The sequence below is a fragment of the Xenopus laevis genome, chromosome 5L (genome assembly GCF_017654675.1).
Source record: "Xenopus laevis strain J_2021 chromosome 5L, Xenopus_laevis_v10.1, whole genome shotgun sequence".
In the NCBI taxonomy this organism is placed as follows: Eukaryota; Metazoa; Chordata; class Amphibia; order Anura; family Pipidae; genus Xenopus; species Xenopus laevis.
Genome location: NC_054379.1, coordinates 149,312,021 through 149,336,746, shown reverse-complemented (window position 1 = coordinate 149,336,746; position 24,726 = coordinate 149,312,021). Strand labels below are relative to the sequence as shown.

Here is a 24,726-nt window from a genome sequence, read left to right as displayed (position 1 = left end):
ACTGGGGTGCCTAAAATACGCTTCTATCTTTCACCCCACTAGTTAATCATGCTGAAGGCCTGAAATCTTGCATCAACACAAAAATAGATTTGAAACAGAAATTTGGCCCACAATGGTTTGACTGTTCTCTTGAATGTTGGCCATAAAGCATGAAAGCACTGCTGGCTTGTGTTAGGAAAATGTGGTCCGTATGGTATGGCAATCTTGAATGTTCCCAAGTGGTCCCTATCTCACAAGAAAGAAAGGGTACTTTACAACCAAATTGCCTAGTGCCCTGATGGCATCTTGTTAATAGACAACCCTTTTTGGCTTTTCTATAAATATTTTTGAAGGCCTCTCCAAGATGTCCGCCCAACAAGACTGATCAGTCTAACATAATGAAAGATCAAAAGGGCAGGTACTGAATTAGGAGGAACGGCGGGTCATCTTCACATTGTCGTCTACTGAAGCACCATGCTGTGGCTGAAACCGTGCATTAGCAGATGAAAATTTCAAATATCCCATCGATGGACTGTCCAGACATATTACAGTCTGGTTTGTACACCCAACATACATGTAACAAATATCTCACATGATTTTATCCGTACATGAAACCCTGCTGAGGGCTCTTTAATTTAAAGCTCTTAAAGCCTGGAAACTTGTAATTTCTGTATCCTTGTAACCATAACATGACCTTCCTCAAAGGAAAGCTATCCTCACAGTATTCATAAGTACAATTACTGAAACAATATCAGGAAATGCCCCATCAGCAAAACATTCCCATAAAATTATCTCTGAAATGATATTAAAAAACACCCAAAAGCCCAATAATGCTAGCGTATGCCAGTTACAGCAATTCATTGTCCATCAAGGGGAACGAAAGACTGTAAAAGTGTAATACAAAGTTGTCTTCTGAGCACAATTGTGATTTACCTTATTTAAATGAGAGATTAGGAAAATTGTTTAAAAGCCTGTGACCCTGATGGAACTCTTAATTCTAAAGAGGGTAATTTATTGAAATGCAAATAATGGTATCAACAAATCCCTCACCCAGCTCTAAGCTTTTTTAGGTTTTATCAGTTGACTGCTAATTTGCTTTACTACTTACTCCTCTTTATTAACATTTATTAATACTAATAATAAATAATAGGGAGCAGATTATCAGTTGACTGCTAATTTGCTTTACTATTTACTCCTCTTTATTAACATTTATTATTAATAATAATAATAATAATAATAAATACTAGGGAGCAGATTATCAGTTGACTGCTAATTTGCTTTACTACTTACTCCCCTTTATTAACATTTATTATTAATAATAATAATAATAATAAATAATAGAGAGTAGATTATCAGTTGACTGCTAATTTCTTTACTACTTACTCCTCTTCAAACAGTGACTCGCGAGAACCAGGCAGTGAGACAGGAAATAAGAAAGTGAAAGCACTTTAAGTCTCTTGTTTGGTACAAGAAACACCATCAATATACATTTATTATTGATTATCAATATATATTTATTGTGATTAAAACAATAAGCAAGCAGTGTGTGTGCCCAGTACAAGCCCTAGTCACTGAGCTCCTGTTGAAAATGGTGTTATACTGCCGCATTAATTGTTGTATGTATGGGACCTGTTATGCAGAATGCTCGGGACCTGGGGCTTTCTGGATAACGGATCTTTCTGTAATTTGGATCTCCATACCTTAAGTCTACTAGAAAATCATGTATACTTTAAAGGGATACTGTCATGGGAAAAAACATCTGTTTCAAAATGAATCGGTTAATAGTGCTGCTCCAGCAGAATTCTGCGCTGAAATCCATTTCTCAAAAGATCAAACAGATTTTTTTATATTCTATTTTAAAATCTGACATGGGACTAGACATATTGTCAATTTCCCAGCTGCCCCAAGTCATGTGACTTGTGCTCTGATAAACTTCAATCACTCTTTACTGCAAGTTGGAGTGATATCACACCCCTCCCTTTCCCCCCCCCCAGCAGCCAAACAAAAGAACAATGGGAAGGTAACCAGATAACAGCTCCCTAACACAAGATAACAGCTGCCTGGTAGATCTAAGAACAACACTCAATAGTAAAAACCCATGTCCCACTGAGACACATTCAGTTACATTGAGTAGGAAAAACAGCAGCCTGCCAGAAAGCATTTCTCTCCTAAAGTGCAGGCACAAGTCACATGACCAGGGGCAGCTGGGAAATTGACAATAGGTCTAGCCCCATGTCAGATTTCAAAATTGAATATAAAAAAATCTGTTTGCTCTTTTGAGAAATGGATTTCAGTGCAGAATTCTGCTGGAGTAGCACTATTAACTGATGTGTTTTGAAAAAAAAACATGTTTTCAGATGACAGGATCCCTTTAAATAAACCCAATAGGCTGATTTTGCCTCCAAAGAGGATTAATTCTATCTTAGTTGGGATCAAGTACAAGCTACTGTTTTATTATTACAGAGAAAAAGAAAATCATTTTTAAAAATCTCGATTATTTGTCTATGAGAGACAACATTTCCATAATTCGGAGCTTTCTGGATAATTATATAGTATGAACAGAAGCATCTTCCTTTTCCCCATTGTCCAAACTGGCCTTCGGATGGAAAAATATTTTTTGGTTGCTGATTGTAAGCTCAGAACGAAAGGCACAGCATAAAACCTTTTATTTATTTCCCTTATTCATTAATTCAGGCAAAGCACCGCTTCGTTTACACAAAAACAATGTTTGTGAGCAGCAAAGCCCAGCCAGCCGTTAACGCAATATGGAAAGAGAAATGGGTTGAATTATAATATTCAGTAGGTTGAAGTGAGTCCACGGCTGCGGAATGATAAAAATGAAATAAAATGGAAAGAAAAATAAACTTTAAACAGCTGCAGCCCAGCGTACCCTTACGGTGGCTTTTACTTATCCAGAGCTTTTCCCTTTGCATGTGACATATTTAACTGCAAGCCTGGAGCAGAGAAAACACATTTGTTACATTACGGATAACTGCAACTAATTTCTATATGAGAAAGACAGCAAGACACTATGGGGCAAATTCACTAACCTGTGGAAATTCGTCAGCGACGGCTTTCCGCACATCGCCACACTTCACCAGGTGAAAATTCGCCAGGACAACGCTAATTCGCAAAAATGCGAAGTTGCGTCCAGGGCGCCGAACGATGGCAAAGTTTCGATAGCGTTAATTCGGCAAGCAAATCGAAGTTGCGCTATCGTTGGCTAATTTGCATACGGCGGGAAGTTAAATTTCAATGGACGTTTATGTTGCAGCAAATATATTACACTACACAAGCCCAGGAAACCTTAATAAAATAAAATAAAGTTGTTATATTGCCCTACACATGAGCCCAGTGTATAGTTTAGGTGCCATGTTAGGAAATGTAGGGGGGGAAGCCGGATACCCTAAAAAAAAATTACGATCTTTTGCAGCCTATCACCCTGAAAAAAGAAAAAGACGCCAGGAAGTCCTATCTACTCTATTGCACTTCGCCTGGTCTGAGGTGGTGAAGGCAAGTCTGGCGCAAGAGGTAACGTTCAGTAAAATCCGCATCTTATTGAATTTGTGTAGTTACGTCCATTCGCCAGAGCGAAAATTGCCTGGTGTTAGGGTAAGGACACACGAGGAGATTCAGGGAGATTTTGTCGCCTGGCTACTAATCTCCTTGTCTTTTGAGCAACTATCTCCCTGAACTGCCTCAGTGTTTTTCCCCATAGGCTACAATGAAAAGTCGCCTGCGCTAATGCACGCAGGGCGATGCGTTTTCAATAGTTGCCTGAAATTGCCTCACTGAGGCAACTTTGGGCAACTATTGAAAACGCATCACCGTGTGTGCATTAGCGCAGGCGACTTTTCATTGTAGCTTATGGGGAAAAACGCTGAGGCAGTTCAGGGAGATAGTTGCTCAAAAGACAAGGAGATTAGTAGCCAGGCGACAAAATCTCCCTGAATCTCCTCGTGTGTCCTTACCCTTAGAGTGCGAAGTAGCGACACAGTCTATCTCCTTTGCTAGTGAATTTTAGCCTGCGCCCGAAGTTCCGAAATGACATCATACTGGTGAATTTTATCTAACGCTAGTCACCTAGCCCTTTAGCGAATTTCCCCTATAAATGTTTGTGTGTGCACGGATTGTTGTGACATCCACTTAATCTCAGACCTGATTAGAAAACTCTACTGTATATATAATATATAATATAAACCTTGGGTTAGATTAGGTTTCAATGTGAACCCTTCAATAATAGTGAGGACTCTACAATAATGTACACATACTATAAGAAAGTGGTACAGTGAACAGTAGGTAGATATATAAAACTATACCCCCTCCCAAAAAAATTTTTTTAACCGTTTTCTAAAAAAAAAATATGTTCTTCAAAACAAACCGTTTCTTTTTCTGATAAAACGTCACCTACCAGGCTAATCTGCTGTAAATTTCGACTTTTTAGTCCAACGCAAAACATGGAACTATAAATGACTAACGAATCACAATTAATGTCATATCCATTTGTCTGCCGTTCTCTTGAAATGCTTAAAATTCTCCTGTACATAAAACATTACTCCTCATTAGCAGTAAAAAAAATAACAGCTCCCGGCCTTTGATGGCTGATCGGTGATTAACGGGGACACAATTCCTGTTGCACAAATTAGCATAAACATTCTGCCAGGAACGAAATAATAAAGCAAAAAAATCACAGGTGCTGCTTTCCACAAATACACTTGAATAAATAAAACATATTTACAGTTGCGCTTTGCTAAGTAAATGTTAGTGGCTTTAAGGCTTACGGCTCTTCCTGCCTGACTAATAACCGAGTGCTTAACTCCGGCTGGGTTCACAAACCATTCTGCCCAAAGGGTTCAATGACCATGACTGATGGGTAAATGATGATTCTATTTGTTACTTTCATTGTGCTGAGATTTTATTCTCTGCTTCTGAATGTGCTTTGAAAGGGTCAATGATAACAGAACAATGATACCCCTCAATAGTGAAAATAGAAACTCAACTGGTATTACGGATATTGGTCCATCTTGTTACTAGACAGGGCAGAAAAATGTCTTAAAGAAGTAAAGCCTAACTAAAGATGTAGCTAGAAATGTTATACATTATGTTTTGTGCTTCTGTACTAGCCCAAGGCAACCACAGCCCTTAAGCAGTAAAGATCTGTGTCTCCAAAGATGCCCCAGTAGCTCCCCATCTTCTTTTCTGCTGATTCACTGCACATGCTCTGTGCTGCTGTCACTTACTGAGCTTAGGGACCCACTCACAATATACAGTACACATAGAATAGAAATGTCACAATACAAGGCTGATTAGTAATTAATACAGATAATTACTACATGGCAGCATAGAAACCAGTGCAATTAGCATCAGAATTTAATAATCAGCCCTGTAGCATCAGCTTATATCACAGACCAACCTCATTTTCTGCTGGATAATTAGTGACGAGCCCTAAGCTTAGCTTCTCAACAGCTGCTCAGAGTCCACTGAGCATGTGAGTGTCACAGACACATTCCAAGATGGTGACCCCCTGTGACAAGTTTGAAGTCCTGGATCATTGCTGCTATTGACAAGCTGAAACTTTAGGATAATGCAATAAGTTCAGTATATAAAATATGGCATTTTTTGCCATATTCATTTTTAGGGTTCTACTTTAACATTATACCCCTTCTGTACTCAACATAGGCTAGAAAGCAATTGCTTTGTTGGTGGAACATCACAACGAAAGATCAATAAGTAGTGATAGATAACACACTAACTGCCATTAGGGTTGCCACCTACCTGCTATTTTACTGACCTGGTCGGTAAAAATAATGTTTGATGCCAATTTTATTAATAATTCAGAAAGATAAAACTATAGGAAGGCTGTTTTTTTTTTCCCAGAAAAGGTAGCAACCCTGCTAACTGCCACCTCCCGTGGTCCTTAAAGAGATACGGACACCTGAAATTAAACTTTTTTTTTACATCTATTATAATATTGTCTTTGCAAGCTACTTCTAACTTTGCCAAAAAGTATTTGCATGATGCTTTTACATTACCTGTCTGATCCCCCATGTTCCTGTATGAGGGGGCTGCCATATTTGTGCAGCAGGAGTCCGTTAGCATTAGAAACTGTAACAGGCTGAGATGGGACAGTCAGGTTGGCAAAGTCAGAGTGTCAGAGAGTCAGGCTTAGGAACTTCAACTAACAATTATATACAAAAACAAACCTCTCAGCAAAAAATGATCAACAGGACCTATAGGTAACATTTAATGTACATTCATATGCTAAAATTCATTTTTTAGTGTCAGTATCACTTTAAAGGATAAGTAAACCTTTAAAGTAAGTGAATATAAAATTGACGAGGGTGCTATTCTCAGCACTTTTGCATTGTACATTCATTATTATTATTTTTTAAAGATATTAAGGGATACATATCCTGTTAATATGAATGACTTTTGTTACAACAGCGCCGCCTGCTGGTCATTTTCCAACCAGTCTGACCACCAAGTAGTCAAGACAGTTGTCAGGAGAAAGGAAGAGGCTGTTCTGATTTTTTTTTTTGTTAGGAAAGGTTTGAGAAAGGTTTCTAATTTCTTTGACTACTTGGTGGTCAGACTGGTTGGAAAATGATCAGCAGATGGCGCTGTTGTAACAAAATTCATTCATATTAACAGTACGTGTATCCTTTAATATCTTGTATTTAAAAAAATAAATAATAATGAATGTACATTGCAAAAGTGTTTAGAATGGCACCCTCATGAATTTTACATTCACTTATTTTTAAGGTTTACTTATCCTTTAAAGGTGAACTATCGCGAAAATGAAAAATTTTATATAGGCTTCAGCATACTGATATTAGTTTTCTAAATATAATCAGTTAAAAATTCGGTACCATTTCTGAAATAATCAAGTTTATCTTCACTATTCCTCTCTCAGCATCTGTTTCTATTCATTCTATCTTCATGCAGCAGTTGGGTGTCAGATAGTCATTGACAGTTAGATCCAATATATCTTATAGGGGGGCTCCTTTTGCCTAGAAGATGTATTAGAGCTCACTCTATTAAAATCACCAGACATCATGTCTTTCTACATGCAGAATTTGTGCGAAAGGCAGTTATTTTGTTTGTACTGGAATCAGTTATTTGAAGAATTCTCTAATACATCTGCTAGGAAGGGAAGTCCCGACTATGAGATATATTGGATCTAACTGTCAATGAATATCTGACACCCAACTGCTGCATGAAGACAGAATAAAGAGAAAGGAATAGTGAAGTTTAAACTTGATTATTTCTGAAATGATGCAGAATATTTTCTTGATTGTATTTAGAAAGTCTCTTATTTCAGTATGATGAAGCTTATATTAAATTCAAATTTTTGTCATAGTTCCCCTTTAAACTTTCGGGCCCCATTTTGATTCCATTGGCTACACTAAGACCTTGGTTTGTTAGAACATTGTACAGTTGTATTTGTAAACCACTAAATACATTTTTGATGCTGTATAAATACTGATGATGATGGTGACTATAATAGTCTGCACTACTCTCCAGCCTGAAATGTACAATTCTCACTGGTTGCTACAATCACTGTAATTCCGATTTCAGATGCAAATGGCCATGTTTTTAAGTCATAATGCAGCATTTCCCTCCATAATACTAGCTTCTTTGTGATGGCCAGAATTGCACTCTACACATAAAAGCCAACACAGCTGCATAAATAATAATAACACAGTTACATCATTGGGACAATTACATTTTGACTAAAACTCCTTAATATACAGCAAATAGCAGCAGAATGGTCCACAGTAGAGTTTTGTGTTGGCGCTGACTAATATCTCTTTGTATACAGACTACGTGAAATCCCAGAGAGTCGAGACCTGTCTATCCTTCCTGATCTTTTTTCCTGAGTCCTGAGACGGGGAGACATGATCTCAGCAGAACGGAAGTGGTCCAAGTGGAACAGGTCAGTTCTTAAAATATCCATTAGGCAACATCTCATATGATAAAAACCAGTGGCAGATGGGAAGACTTTCTCACCTTAAGGTGGCCATACAAGGGCCGATAAAGCTGCCGATATCGGTCGTTTGGACCGATTTGACAGCTTATCTGCCCGTGTATGGGGGCTTCCGACGGGTCTTCCCGACCGATATCTGGCCACGATATCGATCGGGAAGGTTTGATTTTTACCCGACCGACCCGTCGGAGCCCCTTGGCGCATCGTAATTCGATCGTTTGGCCGTAAGGCCGAACGTTCGAATTACCCCCGATATAGCCATGCCGTTAGTGGCATATAGGGGAAAGATCCGCTCGTTTGGCGATGTCGCCAAACGAGCGGATCTTTGAGTCTATGGCCACCTTTATATAAAAGTGAAACCCAATACAAAACCTCTACACTTGTATTTATTGTTGGATATATAATGGGCTCAAATAACAGTAGCTTGTAGGCTCACCAAGGCACGCTTATAAAACAAGAAGCTGACAATTATATAGTCTGTGATTATTTTTTTACAGTCTAACTAGTAGCAAAATAAATAACAGAATAAAAAAAGCAAATGGAAAGCCTTGTTACAAAGAGACCTGTCTATCTGTTGAGTTATTCCTCTCCTGCAAATGAGAAGAAGCTAATGAACCAAACAAGCAGATTTATAGAGTCGTAAAAGATGGGAATCGGCACCAAGAGTCATTTGGACAGAGAAAGGATAGTGTATATAAAGGTATAATATATATATAAAACTACACAAACTACAATTTGTTTCTTAAAGGAGAAGGAAAGGCTTGCAGCACTTGGGGTGCCAAATTCTCCTCTGATGAAGCGCCTAATGGCGCGAAACGCGTCAGAAAATGGAGTGGCTGACACGAGGTATGCAGACCGGGAGGGAGACATTGCCATGTGGTATGTTATGCATGAACACTTGTATTGACAATGTATTTTTATTCTGGTGAATTTTCACAAATAAATGTTTGGTGTGAGGTTCTGTGCATGTTTCTAATTTAAGGGGTGCCAAATGTTAGGCACCCCTAAGTATTAACTTACCTGAAACCCCGGGTGATTCACTTCCGTCTTCTTCTTTCTTCAAATTTCCTGGGGCAGACGCATGCGCAGCTGAATGAAATAGCCGACTTTTTAGTTAAAGTTCAGCTTTTCGTTCTACTGCAAATGCGCAGCCGCGCGAAGAAGGAGGAAGACAAAAGAGGATCGCTCCATGGGGCTCACTGGTATAACCGCAGGCCAGTGCAGTTTTCTGCTGATAGGAGCACCGGCCCGGGGTTTTAGGTAAGTCAATACAATCACTTGGGGGTGCCTAACATTTGGCACCCCCAAGTGCTGCAAGCCTTTCCTTCTCCTTTAAATAAACTCACACATTTATTAATTCCCATAGAACTCTGCGGCGGTTCAGCCTTTTATTATTTATACTGCATACAAACCTTCTGCCTGTGCTTATTGTTTAAGTATCCCCACATGGAATAATATAAATGGAATAAGACTGGTTTTGCCAATAGGCAAAAAGTGGGCAATAGTGGGCAAAAAGATTGATAAATTAGGAGAAAGCCTGAAGTTAACCAGCCTCAATTAGGGCTCATATTGATGGGTACTTCGATGGGTACTTTGCCCGGTGTTTCACCACAGGGGAGCACAGAACAAATCCCAGCCTGTAGCCTAAGAGCAAGGCCAGACGTGGTGTTTTTACATTGCGTTTTAAAAAAAGAACAGCCAGGCGTAAATACGCATAAACTGCACTACCACTGAAACGAATGGAAAACGCACTATGGCAATTCACACAGGGCGCTTGCAAGCTGAAATCCGCCACAGGATTCCAGTATTGGCGTTTTTTAGCAGAAACGCCAATACGTCAGGAAACTACCAGATCAATAGACTCTGTGGAATCTGCACTCTTGGAACCACAGTTTGCGTAAATACACAGCGTATTTTAAATATGGCATCCAAATTCTCAATGAGAACAATGAGAAGTGCATGTTGGGAAAAGAATCCTACGTGCTGAAAAACGCATTTTGACGGTCGCATGTGGTTTCAGTGGTGTATTTACACCTGCCTGTTCTTTTTTTAAAAACTCAGCGTATAAACGCCGCAAAAACGCCAACGCCTTACAGGGCAATTATTTTTTTAGATGGGGGGTCAGTGCCCCTCTTTGGAAAGCTGGAAACATTCAAAAGAAATAGGCAAATGATTTAACAACTATAAAAAGAAAAACATTAAGAATTGAACAGAATTAGGCATTCTATAAACATACTAAAAGTCTTAAAGGTGACCCAGCCGTATTGCTCTATAACATTAGCTGTCGTTTCCTCCCTTAAAGGGGTTGTTCACCTTTGAGATAACTTTTAGTATGATGTAGAGAGTGCTATTCTGAGACAATTTGCAATTGGTTTTCATTTTTTATTATGTTATGGAAGGTTTTTGAGTTATTTAGCTTTTTATTCAGAGGCTCTCCAGTTTGCATCTTAACCAATCTGGTAACTAGGGTCCAAGTTACCCTAGCAACCATGCATTGATTTGAATAAAAGACTGAATATGAATATGAATAGGAGAGGGTCTAAATAGAAGGATCAGTAATAAAAGGTAACAATAACAAAACATTTGTAGCCTTACAGAGCATTTGTTTTTTTAGAAGGGAGTCAGCGAAAAAGAGTCAGAAGAAAAAGGCAAATAACTATAAAAAATAAATAATGAAAAAAAATTGAAAAGTTGCTTAGAATTGGCCGTTCTAAAGCATAATAAAAGTTAGTTTAAAGGTGAACCACCCCTTTAAAGGAACAGTTCAGTGTAAAAATAAAAGCAGGGTAAATAGGTTGTGCAAAATAAAAAAATGTTTCTAATATAGTTAGTTTGCCAAAAATGTATAAAGGCTGGAGTGACTGGATGTGTATCATAATATCATATCATAATAGCCAGAACACTACTTCCAGCTCTCTAACTCTGAGTTAGTCAGTGACTATAAGGGGGGCCACATGGGACATAACTGTTCAGTGAGTTTGCAATTGATCCTCAGTATTCAGCTCAGATTCAAAAGCAACAGTTATGACCCATGTGGCCCCCCCTCAAGTCACTGATTGGTTACTGCCTGGTGACCAATCAGTGGAAACAAAGAGAGCTGAAATGCAGGAAGTAGTGTTCTGGCTATTATGTTACACATCCAGTCACTCCAGCCTTTATATATTACATTTTTGGCTAACTAACTATATTAGAAACATTTTTTAGTTTGCACAGCCTATCTATTTACACAGTTTTTATTTTTATACTGAACAATTCTTTAAAAATGTAAGTTGAGGAGTACAGTAAATGATCACTGCACTCAGGTAGCCTGCTAGACCGCTGTGTATGTCTGACAGTACGGCGCTTCTCTATGCCCATCCAATGAATTATTGCTCTGCTGTTTGTGCCCATGACACCCTGTTAAATATGTCTGATCACCATCCAAACGAATTCTCTGGAGAGAGGGTCGCTACAGTAATCAGCAATTTATACAGGAACACTATAACAATATATATTTATTGCTCCCAACACATCATTGGCTATAAATTGATGCTTTGCCTGATTACATGGTAATTAAGTAGTTTTCCATGTTACAACACTTCTTAAAGGGGTGGTTCACCTTTAAATGAACTTTTAGTATGATGTGATAGGGTGATATTCTGAAATTTGCAATTGGTTTTCTTTTTTATTATTTGTGGTTGTTTTAGTTAATTTAGCTTTTTATTCAGCAGATCTCCAGTTTGCAATTTCTGCAAGCTGGTTGCTAAGGCCCACATTACCCCAGCAACCATGCATTGATTTAAATGAGACTGGTATATGAAAGGGAAAAAGATATATAATAAAAAGTAGCAATAACAATAAATATATGAATATGAATAAATGGCTATATGCAAGGAAAGTTATAGACTCGGTGCCCACCAACTTCTATGTCTGCTCAGAGCCGTGCCAGGTTCTTCATAAAGTTGCAGAGACTAGGGGGACCCAGACATGTGAAATCATACACTATTATAGGGGTGGTTCATCTTGAAGTTAACTTTAGTATGTTAGAGAGTGGACAATTATAAACAACTTTTCAATTGGTCTTCATTATTTATGTAGTTTTTGAATTGTTTGCCTTCTTCTCCTGATTCTTTTCAGATTTCATTGACCCCATCTAAAAACAAATGCTCTTCAAGGCTACAAATGTATCGTTATTAGTACTTTTTATTATTCATCTTTCTATTTAGCCCCGCTCCTATTCATATTCCAGTCTCTTCTTCAAATCAGTGTATGGTTGCTAGGATAATTTGGACCCTAGCAACCAGATCGCTGACACTGCAACCTGGAGAGCTGCTGAATAAAAAGCTAAATAAATCAACCACAAATAAACAATGAAAACCAATGAAAATGGTCTCAGAATATCACTCTCTACATCATACTAAAAGTTAATTCAAAGGTGAACAACCCCTTTAATAGAAATTCATTTAAGTATTAAATAAATTCAATAGGCTGGTTTAGCTTCCAATGAAGAAGATTAATTATATCTTAGTTGGGACCAAGTACAAGGTACTGTTTTATTATTACAGAGAAAATGAAAATGAATATTTTTTAAAATTTGGATTAATTGGAAAAAGTGGGAGTCTATGGAAGACGGCCATCCTGTAATTCTGAGCTTTCTGAATAACGGATCCCATACATGTATTACTTTTTATTTCCTATCTTTCTATGCAGGCCCTCTCCCATTCATATTGCAGTCTCTTGTTCAAACCATTGGTAGGGTAAGTAACCCGATAGGCGCTAAAATATAATTTAGGAGAGCTGCTGAATAAAAAGCTATATAACTGGAGAACCCTAAAAAATGAAGACCAGTTGCAAGTTCTCAGAATATTAATGTCCACATCATACTAAACATTTATTTAAAGGTGAACTATTCTTTAAATCCTCATGTCATTAATCCGCCACTGTCTTCCATCCACATTTCTGTCTATAAATTACTTATGTATCGCTAAAAAAGCATTTGGCACAACATCCTTTGCTAAATAAATTCAATTTTCTGTACAGAACAGTAATTAGAGCAGGAGACATGCAGTGACCCACTGTTTGCTCTGTCTGGATTATTCCCCAGCTCCCGTCCGTTGTTTCGAGAATACTCTGTCGCTCACAGTTTCCATCAGTCACTCGGCACCGGCTCAGGATTCATTAAGTGCAGAGTGGGGGCAATGAAAGTGGAAAGCTCCAAATATTCACTAGTCTAGAAGCTGCGCTTTTAGTTCTGCTGAGGGTTCTATACGGTCTGCTTATTTAGTGTTAACATCACATTTAATACAAAACAGGCTTGTATCAAAATGAGAGGAGCCTGTGACCGGTAATATCACCATGTTGCATTAAATAATTATGCCCAAAGGGCATTGATATGTCACATCAATTTAGTTTTTTAGGTATGACAGCCTTGGCAATGGCAAGCAATTAGTTTCACTTGGCAGCTCCGGTATGTAGATTATTGGATATAAAAGGGCAGTGTTGGCCCACAAGAAACTCAATCTCCTGGTGCCCCTGGAGACCACAGGAGATCACCCCACTTTAGATGTATGCTGCCCCACCTCTCTCCTGAAGTCTGCTCCAAATCCCCTCCACTAGGCTCATGCTGCACCAACGTCCTCACCAGCCAATCACTGCATATCAGCTCATATCACTGAAAATTTCAGAAAGGGTCCTAGTGCCAGATGGCTTCATAAGGTCCAGATTCAGATTTATCAATCATGCCACTTATGGACTCCTACCATATTAACCAATCACAACGGTCAGCCTTCTGTAAATGCAGTTTAAAGTCTAAGAAAACTTCTACAACAAATCATGATTTTATTCATTATTTGAACAGTAGGTTCAGACTGCCACCCTTCCCGTTAAGGTCTTTATTGGGTTTCCAAAATTCTGGCATTGCTGCTTCAGGAGATGAATGGAAGAAGCAGGTAATACTACAGACCAATGGCCTTCAATAAAAATAACAATTCTTCAGTGTGACCAAAGCATATCCCTCCAATCCCAAGATAAACACAGGTGTATATTATGACCTTTCAATCCCCCAAACTTTTCAGGGGCCACCCATATTTAAACGCCCAGCCAGGGGCGTAACTAGAGTGTGCCGGGCCCCCCTGCAAAAAAATCTTCAGAGGGGCCTGACGTACTCTGATACCTATAATCCTGCCCAGGGCCGGATTTACATAGTGGGTTCCCGTAGGCCCACTGAGGTTCCTTGTCCCTGTTGCCTCCCCTTTATTCGTACAAATTTTCATCATCTGGACCAGAGCAATTGGGATTGGTGCATGGGAAATTTTAAAAATGATTGTATCTCCAGCGCATCCCCAGTGTTTCTGAACCAATAAGGGTGTGGTTGGGCAGCATGCCGTTCTAGGCTTGGGCCTAGGTGGCCTTTCCACAAATCCGGGCCTGATCCCGCCCACTTCCCATCCCTCCTCTGCCCACACACATCCCGCCCCGACTCTGCCCACTTCCCATCCCTCCTCTGCCCACACACATCCCGCCCCGACTCTGCCCACTCCAGACAGACTTGCTTCCCCCTTTCCTTGCCAGTAAGTGAGAGTAGCTGGGGAGGAGGGATTTTTTTTTATTAGTTATAGAGGAAGCAGACCCTGCAGTCCATGTCCCCCTGCGACTTCGTGGGCTGCTTCCTCTATAGTTACTCCACTGCCCCAAACAGAAGTGGAGCAGAAAAGATGATCTGGAATAAAATGAGGCATGATGTGGGCAGAACTTTGCCTAGTAAGTAATGGGGTGGGGTGTGGTTCGGGTGAAACAGGGGGTGTCCCAAGATGGATGGATTCTGGAACTTGAAAGTGTGAAGCACATAGTGTTACATTTGCAAAGTCCAATGTTGACAGCAAAAACAAATGTTCTTACCAGTTCTCTCCTGTAAATGATGAGCGTCTGTCTAAAAAACAAAAACGCAAATATATAAGGGTCAGAACCTAGCAGTGCCAAGTTATTAACCCCATAATCAAGCGGAGTTGAATTATATGATGACACGATGCAGACGGTCATGTAAAGACAGAAAACGGGCAGCACTGCTGGTCAGTAAGTGACAGACTCAACTAAACATTGGGAGCCAAGTGCAATGATATTGTATCTCCTATTCACACAGTTCTGCAGGGTAGACTTCCTAAAGAGAGAAATATTTATGCAGTGGTGGCATTAAGCCTTTAAGTGCCAGCCACAGTGCTTTAATAAGCAACAGGTTTTCCCCATAGGATTCAAATGAGCCTGGAAATGTGGAAACGACTGGAAACAGAGCAATAAACGAGCATCTGATGATAGTTCTGTTAGTGACTTAAATACTCCTGCCCTGTATTTGCATTCTATTTTTTTCATATTTATAATTATTAGCCTTAATTTATACAATGCCAGCATATTACTTTACAGAGATTACATCATTCACATTGGTCACTGCTCCAGTAGAATTTACAATCTAAGATCTCTATCACAATCATACACACACACACGGTTTTATCAAAAGCCGATTAACCTGCCTAGGGTATTTCTCAACCCTCCCCCCCCCCTTAGGCTGGCAGAGTCATTTAACCCCTCTGTCGCCTTGTTCTATTGTGAAGGGATGGATTCTGGGACTTGAAGTCCTTCTATGAACGACCTACTACATACAACAGAGGGATTTCAAGTCCCAGAATCCATTAATTCACAATGGAAAAAGCAAGGAAGGGGTTAAATTATTCTGCCAGCCTAAGTAGTCTGGGAAGAGGGTTCGGGCAGGTCAGAGACAGAACGTAGAATCATGCATGTCAGTGTAAAAAAAAAAAAAAAAAAATTATATATACAGTTATGGGATCAGTTATCTGGAAACCTGTTATCTAGAAAGCTCTGAAATCTGGGAAAGCCATCTCCCTTCAACTCTATTTTAAACAATTTAAAAATAGAAAAGCAATTTCCTTTTCTCTCTGTAATAGTAAAACAGTAGCTTGTACTTGATCCCAACGAATATATAATTAATCCTTATTGGTGGCAAAACTATCCTATTTGGGTTTATTTAATGTTTACATTATTTTTTAGTAGATCTAAGGTATGGATATCTAAATGACAGAAAGATCCCTTAGCAGAAAGAAAATTTGTCTTGACTATTCAAATTTGCAATCAAACTTAACCGAGTTATTCTAAAAAAAATTTCGATAATTCTGCCCCATACCAAGCCATCAAATAAAGGGAGGTGCGGCCGTGTGTATTCAATGGCTGAAGATTGACATACATGAAATAAGAAAGAATGGGCAGCACCATACAGTACATACAGTATACACCATCATAAAATTGCACCAAACGTATATATTTCCAGACACTATTGTTTCACAGTTTAGGTTCCCTCTAAGCTCCGTATGAATCACATTTATTCAGAAATTCTTCTCATTATAAAAAAAAAATAACAAATGGAAAATAAATTCCTTTGAATAAGGTCTCTGCCAAATACCAAAGAGAAGCAGTCATTGCCTCACCAATTCAAGCATGCGGACTGCTAATGATTAAACGCTGGCACATCCTTCCTTATTTATAACGGGGAAGATTCTATTTTCGCTGAAGCCACTCTATATACACTGTATTTATAACGTTCACTGTGCATTATATATTTTCAATTAATACATGGCAGTACGTCCTAAAAACAGCAGCACCTGAGCCAAGAGCTGGATAACATCATCTGCTAATCCCATGCTATTAGAGGAATGAAGGTTACGTCTGTGCGGATACACTTACAGCATTGGGCCGAGGGCAAAATAATGCAAAGGCACATTTACCCTTTAACATGTTATCCATGGAACTATGCTAAGCAACTTTTCGTGTAGTCCGGTTGTCGGGTCACTGGTCCAGGTTACAAAACAACAGATTGACAGTAAAGACTTCTTTCTTTTTAGACCCATTACAGTTACTGGCTCATTTTCATTTCAAAACTGCTCCCTGGTTGCTAGTAGTTACCCCTAGTAACAAGATACTAGAGTCCTGCGCTGCAACCAATTTCTAAGACCCGGACCCGGCCCAAATCCGCAACCTGCATATTTACCCACTTTGATCCGCTACCTGACCCGCAACTGCCTTATCTGCAACACGATCTGCAACCTGCCCGCCACCATCAAACAGGAAGTGATGCTACTGCAAACTGGAAGTGACGTCATCAAGTGGGCGGGTACAGAAACACGTTTTGTAAAACTTTGAAAGGAGTAAAATATAGACAATATTATATAAGATAAGAAATTTAGATGAGACCCGCAACCCGCATCTATACCCGCACCTGAAAATCCTCCCCTCATTCCGCAGGGTGCCCGTTCTTTTGCGGATAACCTGCGGGTACCCGTCCCGCTGCAGGGCCCAAAAGATACCACATTAGATTCAATGCTTGAGAGGTGTAATAAAAAAACTACAAAAAGAAAGATCATCTGCAAATGAGCCTAGAATTCTTAGATGTAGACTATGCTAAAAGTTAATTTTAAAAGTAAACTGCCCCTTGAAACATACAATAAAAAGTACCCAAGTAAAGTGGTGTAACTTGACAATCCGGAACCCCATGGAAATAAACTTTTTTTGGGGCCCTACTCTACATCATCTTACCATAACCCCTTCTCCTTCTGTTTGGATTGGATGGCAATAGATGCAGGCTGGAAGAAGAGTGATGGGGATACTGGTCATTACCAGGGGCCCCCTGTGAGGCTCATGGCACATAATGCTGAACCAAAACAGCATTTTTAACCAAACAGTTCCACGAAAAACCAAACTAAACTGGCAACCCTACCACCATCTCCCTTTGACTTGAATAAGAAAGGCTTGAGAGTAATGGTACTGCTGCTTTTGAGCCCAAAAATGCTCCCTTGGGGCGTTAGCGGATAAACCAAATCCGGAATATGGTTTGGGATTTAGCAAAATCCCAGCACTTTTTGTAGGACTCAACATCAATGAAGAATAATAAATATTTAGAGAGGCTTAGTCTTCTCAAAAAGAGATCAGCTGCTATATATTCCAATTTAATAATTGTTCTTCAATTGAAAGTCTTCTATTGGCAGCCTCCCCAAACAAATAGGTCACCTTGGGCTTCGGCCTCGCTAGAATCAATGGACAAATCTTTGTTTATAGAGCAATTGCTACACACAGACCGCAGAGGGAAAAAAGACACCATTTTCCCGATATCTTGACACAAATGTAGAAGAATTCCAAGACTTCTTATCTATCATAGCAAATAGCTACCAAATTATATAAAGGAAGTTGTAGCAGGATAAAGCCTAGTAATATTATTATTATTATTTAGCTTGGAGAATCAGAATTTTTAGTTGACTGGTCCAGTTAATGATTCTACGACTACTGTTACCTGCTGTCTTCAAAAGTGAGATAGAAACGATAGATATTTCGAATTTTTATAATGAACGCCCTATTGTTCTCATAATAATTCCCTATTCTGGCAAAGGAGGCATGACGAAAAATGATGAGATATGAGCACAAGGACCCTGTGTGTGCACCTAATGATGAGCTCTCAGCACTGACATAAAAGGATAGCAACGGGAAACCAAAAAGCATGAAAATGCCGACAATAATGAATATAAATGGGGTGACTGCTTATAGATGGGGGGAATTATATATAACAACATTAGGCAAATTTTCACCTGGGAAGAAGTGATGTGTGGTAGAGTCCTGCATCGAGTTAGGGTGCCCGCCAAATATCCGCAAAGTGGTCGGGTTTTCGGGCAAAAAGTCCACGATTACTTGGCCATGCGGGCAGTCTGCAGGTGACCTGGCTGGGTACCCAAAAAAGGTGTGGACTTGATACCTCCCACCCACCCTTGTGGTTTTTCTAGTTTAAAATTTTTTTTGGGTAGATTCGGTACCGGAATGATGTCACTTCTGGCCAAATGTGATAGCACTTCAAGTTTTGTGTGTCCCCCAGGTCGGAAGGTTAGTTGGCCTATAGCGGGTCGGGTAGCGGAAACATGGGGATCAAATTGCGGGTTCGAGTTGCAGGTACGGGTTGGGTATGGGTTCAAAAAATGGACCCATGCAGGACTCTAATGTGCAGGCTGGTTTACCAGCGGGTCAGGTAGGTTCAGGCCGGCTACAGGAAATTCCGTTTCCTGAATTTATAAACTCGTGTCTGCCATGCCCCTTTCATGATGTCACCACAGGGCAGGTCAGGCACGGGTCTATAAATAGAGGGTACGGAGCAGGCTGGGCCGGTTTCGGATTAGGGTCTGTGCAGGTTGAGGGAAAACACATAACTACTGGGAAGATATCCAGGGCAACCAATGAATTATTTGCTATGATAGTCCCGCTTACAACTGCCTTAAAAAGGCTCATTTGCTCCTCTTCTCTTGAGAGAAGTCTTGATTCAATATAAACAAATGTCATCTCCTTAGAACTTTTTAGTTGGCCTCTATTTTCTATTATAGTTTTTGCCTTCTTCTTTCCAGATTTCGAATGGGGGTCACTGATCACAGCAGCCAAAAGCTATTGCTCCGAGAGGCCATTTTTATCATTGTTACTTTTTATTACTTATCTTCCAGTTAAGGCCTCTCCTGTTCCAGTCTCTTTTTCAAACCACTGCCTGGTTGCTAGGGTAAACTGGACCACAGCAAGCACAGAGCAGCTGAAATTCCAAAATAGAGATCTGCAAATATTATCGCAAAAAAGGAAGGGTAATTAAACACTGACATGAACATCAGCCAGACTGGGCTCTCCAAAACTGTGATCATTATTTTGCCAAAATCAGCACTACATCCCCAGTACCGAGATGTAGAACATATCACATAGTTCCTTTATTATTGCGGGCGTCATCTTAGTGCACATTTTACTTTCCTGCTGCCCCTGAACAGCTCATTATATCTGTTGTACCATCATCTTAAAGGGGAAGGAAACCTAGTTGGCGCAAAAACCCTCCCCCCTCCCGTGTGTTGCCCACCCTCCCTCCTCCCCCCTGGCCTACCCGTCCCGCTGGGCAAATGCCCCTAACTTGTTACTTACCCTTCTGCGCAGGTCCAGTCCAGGGAGTTCACAGACGACATCTTCTTCCACGCGATCTTCTTCCTGCTTTGAACGGCGTTTTGGCGCATGCGCAGTAGGAGCATTTCGCCGGTACGGATCTACTGCGCATGCGTCAAAAGTCAAGAAGTACTTTTCGCGCATGCGCAGTAGATCGTACCGGCGAAATGCTCCTACTGCGCATGCGCCGGTCAAAGCAGGAAGACGATCGCGTGGAAGAAGATGTCGTCTGTGAACTCCCTGGACTGGACCTGCGCAGAAGGGTAAGTAACAAGTTAGGGGCATTTGCCCAGCGGGACGGGTAGGCCAGGGGGGAGGAGGGAGGGTGGACAACACGGGAGGGGGGGGAGGGTTTTTGCGCCAACTAGGTTTCCTTCCCCTTTAAGAAAACAACCCATGCGCAGAGGTTGGACTTCAGAAAATAGCCATGCAGAAAGTGAGGGGGCACCCAAAATGGAAGTTCGAAGACATAGATCGTATCTGAAGGGCAGAGGAGATGAATACCACTGATTCTGGAGGCAAAGGGCACAATGCAGGGACACAGTAAGTTTTACAGCGACCATTAAGATAAAGTTTAGTTGCTTTACCATTTTCCTTGTCCTTTTAAAAGGTAATTTAGACCTTTAAAGCAAACAGAGCATCAGGAGAGATAAGAAACTGCCAAAGCAGAACAAACAAAACCAGATTACTCTTATGGCACACAATATGCATACAATATTATAATATATATATATATATAATAAAATATATATATATATATATATATATATATATATATATATATATATATATATATATATATATATATATATATATATATATATATATATATATATATATATATATATATATAAAGGCTTTAGCACACACTTAGAAAAAACTTCACCTGGGTGCAAAGACAGAATGACTTATATAGTGATAGAATGCTGATGCACACCAGGATTTTCTTTTCAAAGTTACTTTATTTAATCAATGATTAAATAAAGTAACTTTGAAAAGAAAATCCTGGTGTGCATCAGCATTCTATCACTATATATATATATATATATATATATATATATATATATATATATATATATATATATATATATATATATATATATATATATATATATATATATATATATATATATATATATATACACACAGTATATATTGGCTCAAAAGAAGCTAGCACTAGGTCTTATGGTGGAGAAGAGGTTTTATTAAAGCAAAAAAATGACTAACGTTTCGAAGTGGGAACAATTAACGTGGCTTGCCGAATTAAACGCAGACCCCTCCAACCCCCTTAATGTTTAAATTATTTTTAGTAGACATAAGGTATTGAGTGCCAAATTACAGAAAACATCAGGTCCCAAGCATTCTGGATAACAGGTCTCACACCTGTACAGTTTATAACATTTCTTTGGATAGGTTGAAAGTATTGAAGGCTGAATATCTTTTTAGGAAGTATGGGGGAAAAAGGGGTTCATCTTTACACAATCTGCTCCTTCTACAAATATCACACACACACACACACACACACACACACACACACACACACACACACACACACACACACACACACACACACACACACACACACACACACACACACACACACACACACACACACACACACACACACACACACACTAGAAATGTAATTGCAAACTGGAGCTGAATAAAAAGCTAAACAACTCAAAAACCACAAATAACAAAAAATTAAAACCAATTGCAAATGGTCTCAGAAAATCACTCTCTCACCCCAACCGCAGGGTCGTGGCACAGACCTGGGCTGCGAACAGGCCTCCAAGCCTAGACCACAATCAACGTTGATGGATGCCAGCACGCCCGAATAGAATGTGCAGTTGCCACTGGCGCCCTGACCCCCGCCAAATTATTTTTCCATTACCGGTCCCTGGGCCAAAAAAAGTTGGGGATAGCTGCTCTACATCATACTAAAAGTTAACACAAAGTTAAACAACCTATTTAAACAAAACTTGCTTAAAATCACTAGCGGATCAAACTATAACGTTGTTCCTGTAAATTTCATTTGACCAAGAGGACAATGGTGAAGCTGCTTTAGTCAATATGTCAGTTTAGAAGTAAAGGGATAAGAAAAGAATTGTTATTTCCCAACGGTTGTTTGGCTTGGGGCTCTTTTCTAGGTATGTTTCCTACTGATAATAGCACAAGTGTAAGCACCGAGGCTAAGAAGAAGTCAGGCTCAAGAAGTTGGCCAAAGAAAATGAAGGCCTGGTCGTCCTTCATGACAGATTTTTCTTTGGAAAAGCCCAAAAACAAAATTAGCATAAACAGAATTCCATGTGACACAAAGAAAATAATTATTACACGTTTAGTTCTTACGATTATTCTAACATCCATTGTATATTGAATTTAGCCACAAATAAGTATTTCCGGATTATTCACAGTCTGCAAGCGGCATATCAAGCTTATCCATGCACATAGGCCAGGAGACGGCATTCTGCACAGAGCCAAATGATCTTCCAATTGATTCACCCACAGGGCACAGAGCTGATTAAGTGGTCGGTTATATCAGACATACGAGGAATCAGATGGTGGGATAAATCCCCAAAAGAGAATAGGATCAAATATGAAATATATCTGAAACCATAAAATCCATCTGGAAATATTTGTATTACGACAAGGCATTTTATAAGTGTATTGTTTTTGTTTTGTTTTTTCTACATTTTTAAAGACCGCCTCCGCTAACAGTAGAACCAAATGTGTCATTAAAGGCACAGTATAGTTGCTTGCTCAACATGAGTGCAATGAATAGGGCTTGTGTTTAACATACTTTTTGACAATTTTAATCACGATATAGTTATATCTTGAGAGATACAGGGAAAACTGGAGCCACTCCATGTTTGAGCCTTGCGAGGAAAATAATTAGATTTCCAGTGTACAGACTATCCCCCTGCATAATGGACTCCAGCTAACAAAACAATCACAACAAAGGGTGAAGGGAGGGGGTTGTATACTGGTAATGTCTTTCCAGCTACCCTTCCCACCGTATGGCATTTAGTGATCATAAGATGAATGCCCCCCCAAATGGTACGGGTTCATTCTGATGTCATTTCTGATTATTGTGTATACTCCATGTATAGCCATCTGAATTTGTGCAGAGTCTTCATATAACCACTTCTTTGGTGCAGTTGTTCAACAGATGGACTTACACACTCCCCAGGATCATACCGTTTGCTCAGTAATCAAATAAAATGTATGAAATATTATAGCATATAGTCGTCTTAATGGGGCTGCTGAATTTACGGTCGTGAACAAGAGCCCTATGAGAAGTAGCAGCACAGGGGAAATTCAGTACTCTGTTAAAAGCTGAATGCAGAATGACTCATTTCGATGCCTCCGAGCTTTATCTCTTTATTGGATAATGTTCCAGTGAACAACTGATGTTTCTCATGAAATCAATACTCATTTAGGCTGCAATGCCATGTGCTGTCAGGGTGCAACACCAGGCTACTCCGAGAAATAAAAAATACTGATGATCCTTCGGGGAGGTGGGGGGGATATAACTGTGCTAAAAGCAAATAATGCTTCGACTGATGTATTGCCGGATCTCATCCATTCAAATTAGCCAATACATGGTCGTCTAATGGTTAAAGGAAAATGTTACCGGGAAAGGGCATGGACGGGAAAGGGCATGGAAAAACGTGATGCATAAAGGAAGCTAGGCATTAGTGAGCTCCATAGTGATGGAAATATACTTTTCCTTAGAAACAAAGTCACTGGCAGAATATTTCTAATTCTAATTTATTTTGGCCTGTTTTCAGCACTAAATGATCGGAACTTCACATTGCTTCTGCCGATTAAAGGTTTCTTTCTTTGTCTAGAAGGAAAAAATGGTTATCTAGCAATCAGCTTGTGCAGGGCCAAAAGGTAAGGGTGTCCAAGGAGCTGCTTGGCAACTTACCCAACAAATCCCCCTGCATGCCTACTGACTGATGCCCCCTGCATAGGACCTATGTTACAAAAGGCAGAAGAGGTACAAGTCTAGGGTCCTCACACCCACCCATAATTGCACCCCAGGCTTGCGTCACTTCTAACTACCCCTAGTTCCATACAGTTCAGTTAAAGGAATGAGACAACACAGCTATTGTGTATTTTAACCATTTACGTGCTGTGCAATGTAGAATCCATGATGGCACTTATACAAAAGCACCCTACGCTGTGCTGTATGTTTAACAGCAAGAGTGTGAGCCTCCATTGCATTCAAGCAACAGTTTGAAGCCCCGTCCCCTGACATGCTGCAGAATATAAAGCAACTCTGCATGGATAAGTATCCAAATCTATGGTGCCTATAAATGGGGTATTATTACAGTGTATATATTTTTACACCAGGTGCTTCAAAGACAAATGCCCAAAACTTCTTAAGGAGCCACACACGGGCCGACAGACAAAGTCAGCAACTTATTGGCCAGTATATGGAGCTCTCAAACAGGCTTTCACAACAGATATCTGGCCGAAAAGCAGCCAGATGTTGATGAGTCAGTCTTAAAAATCCTGTTAGGTAGAGGACCCTATCACTTAAGCTGGCCATAGATGCAAAGATCCGATAGTACGAATCTGAGATTTGTACGATTTTCGGACCGTGTGTGGACAGGGCCAGATTTACATAGCGGGCGCCCCTAGGCCACTGCCGTTCATCACCCATGTCCCCTCCCCTTTATTATTGCAAATTTTCATCATCTGAACCGGAGCAATGGGGACTGGCACACAGGAAATTTAAAAAACAATTGTATCTCCTGCGCATC

At 39.8% G+C, this 24,726-nt stretch overlaps 1 protein-coding gene across 2 annotated transcripts in view; it reads right to left on the bottom strand.

Moving 5' to 3' along the window:
• hpcal1.L (hippocalcin-like 1 L homeolog) overlaps positions 1-24,726 on the bottom strand; it is a 93,971-nt gene that overhangs the window by 50,797 nt on the left and 18,448 nt on the right. Inside the window, exon 2 of one of the 2 annotated variants that reach the window (XM_018261978.2) lies at positions 14,843-14,873. The gene's annotated coding sequence lies outside the window, so the exon portion shown is untranslated. 2 annotated transcript variants of the gene reach the window in all.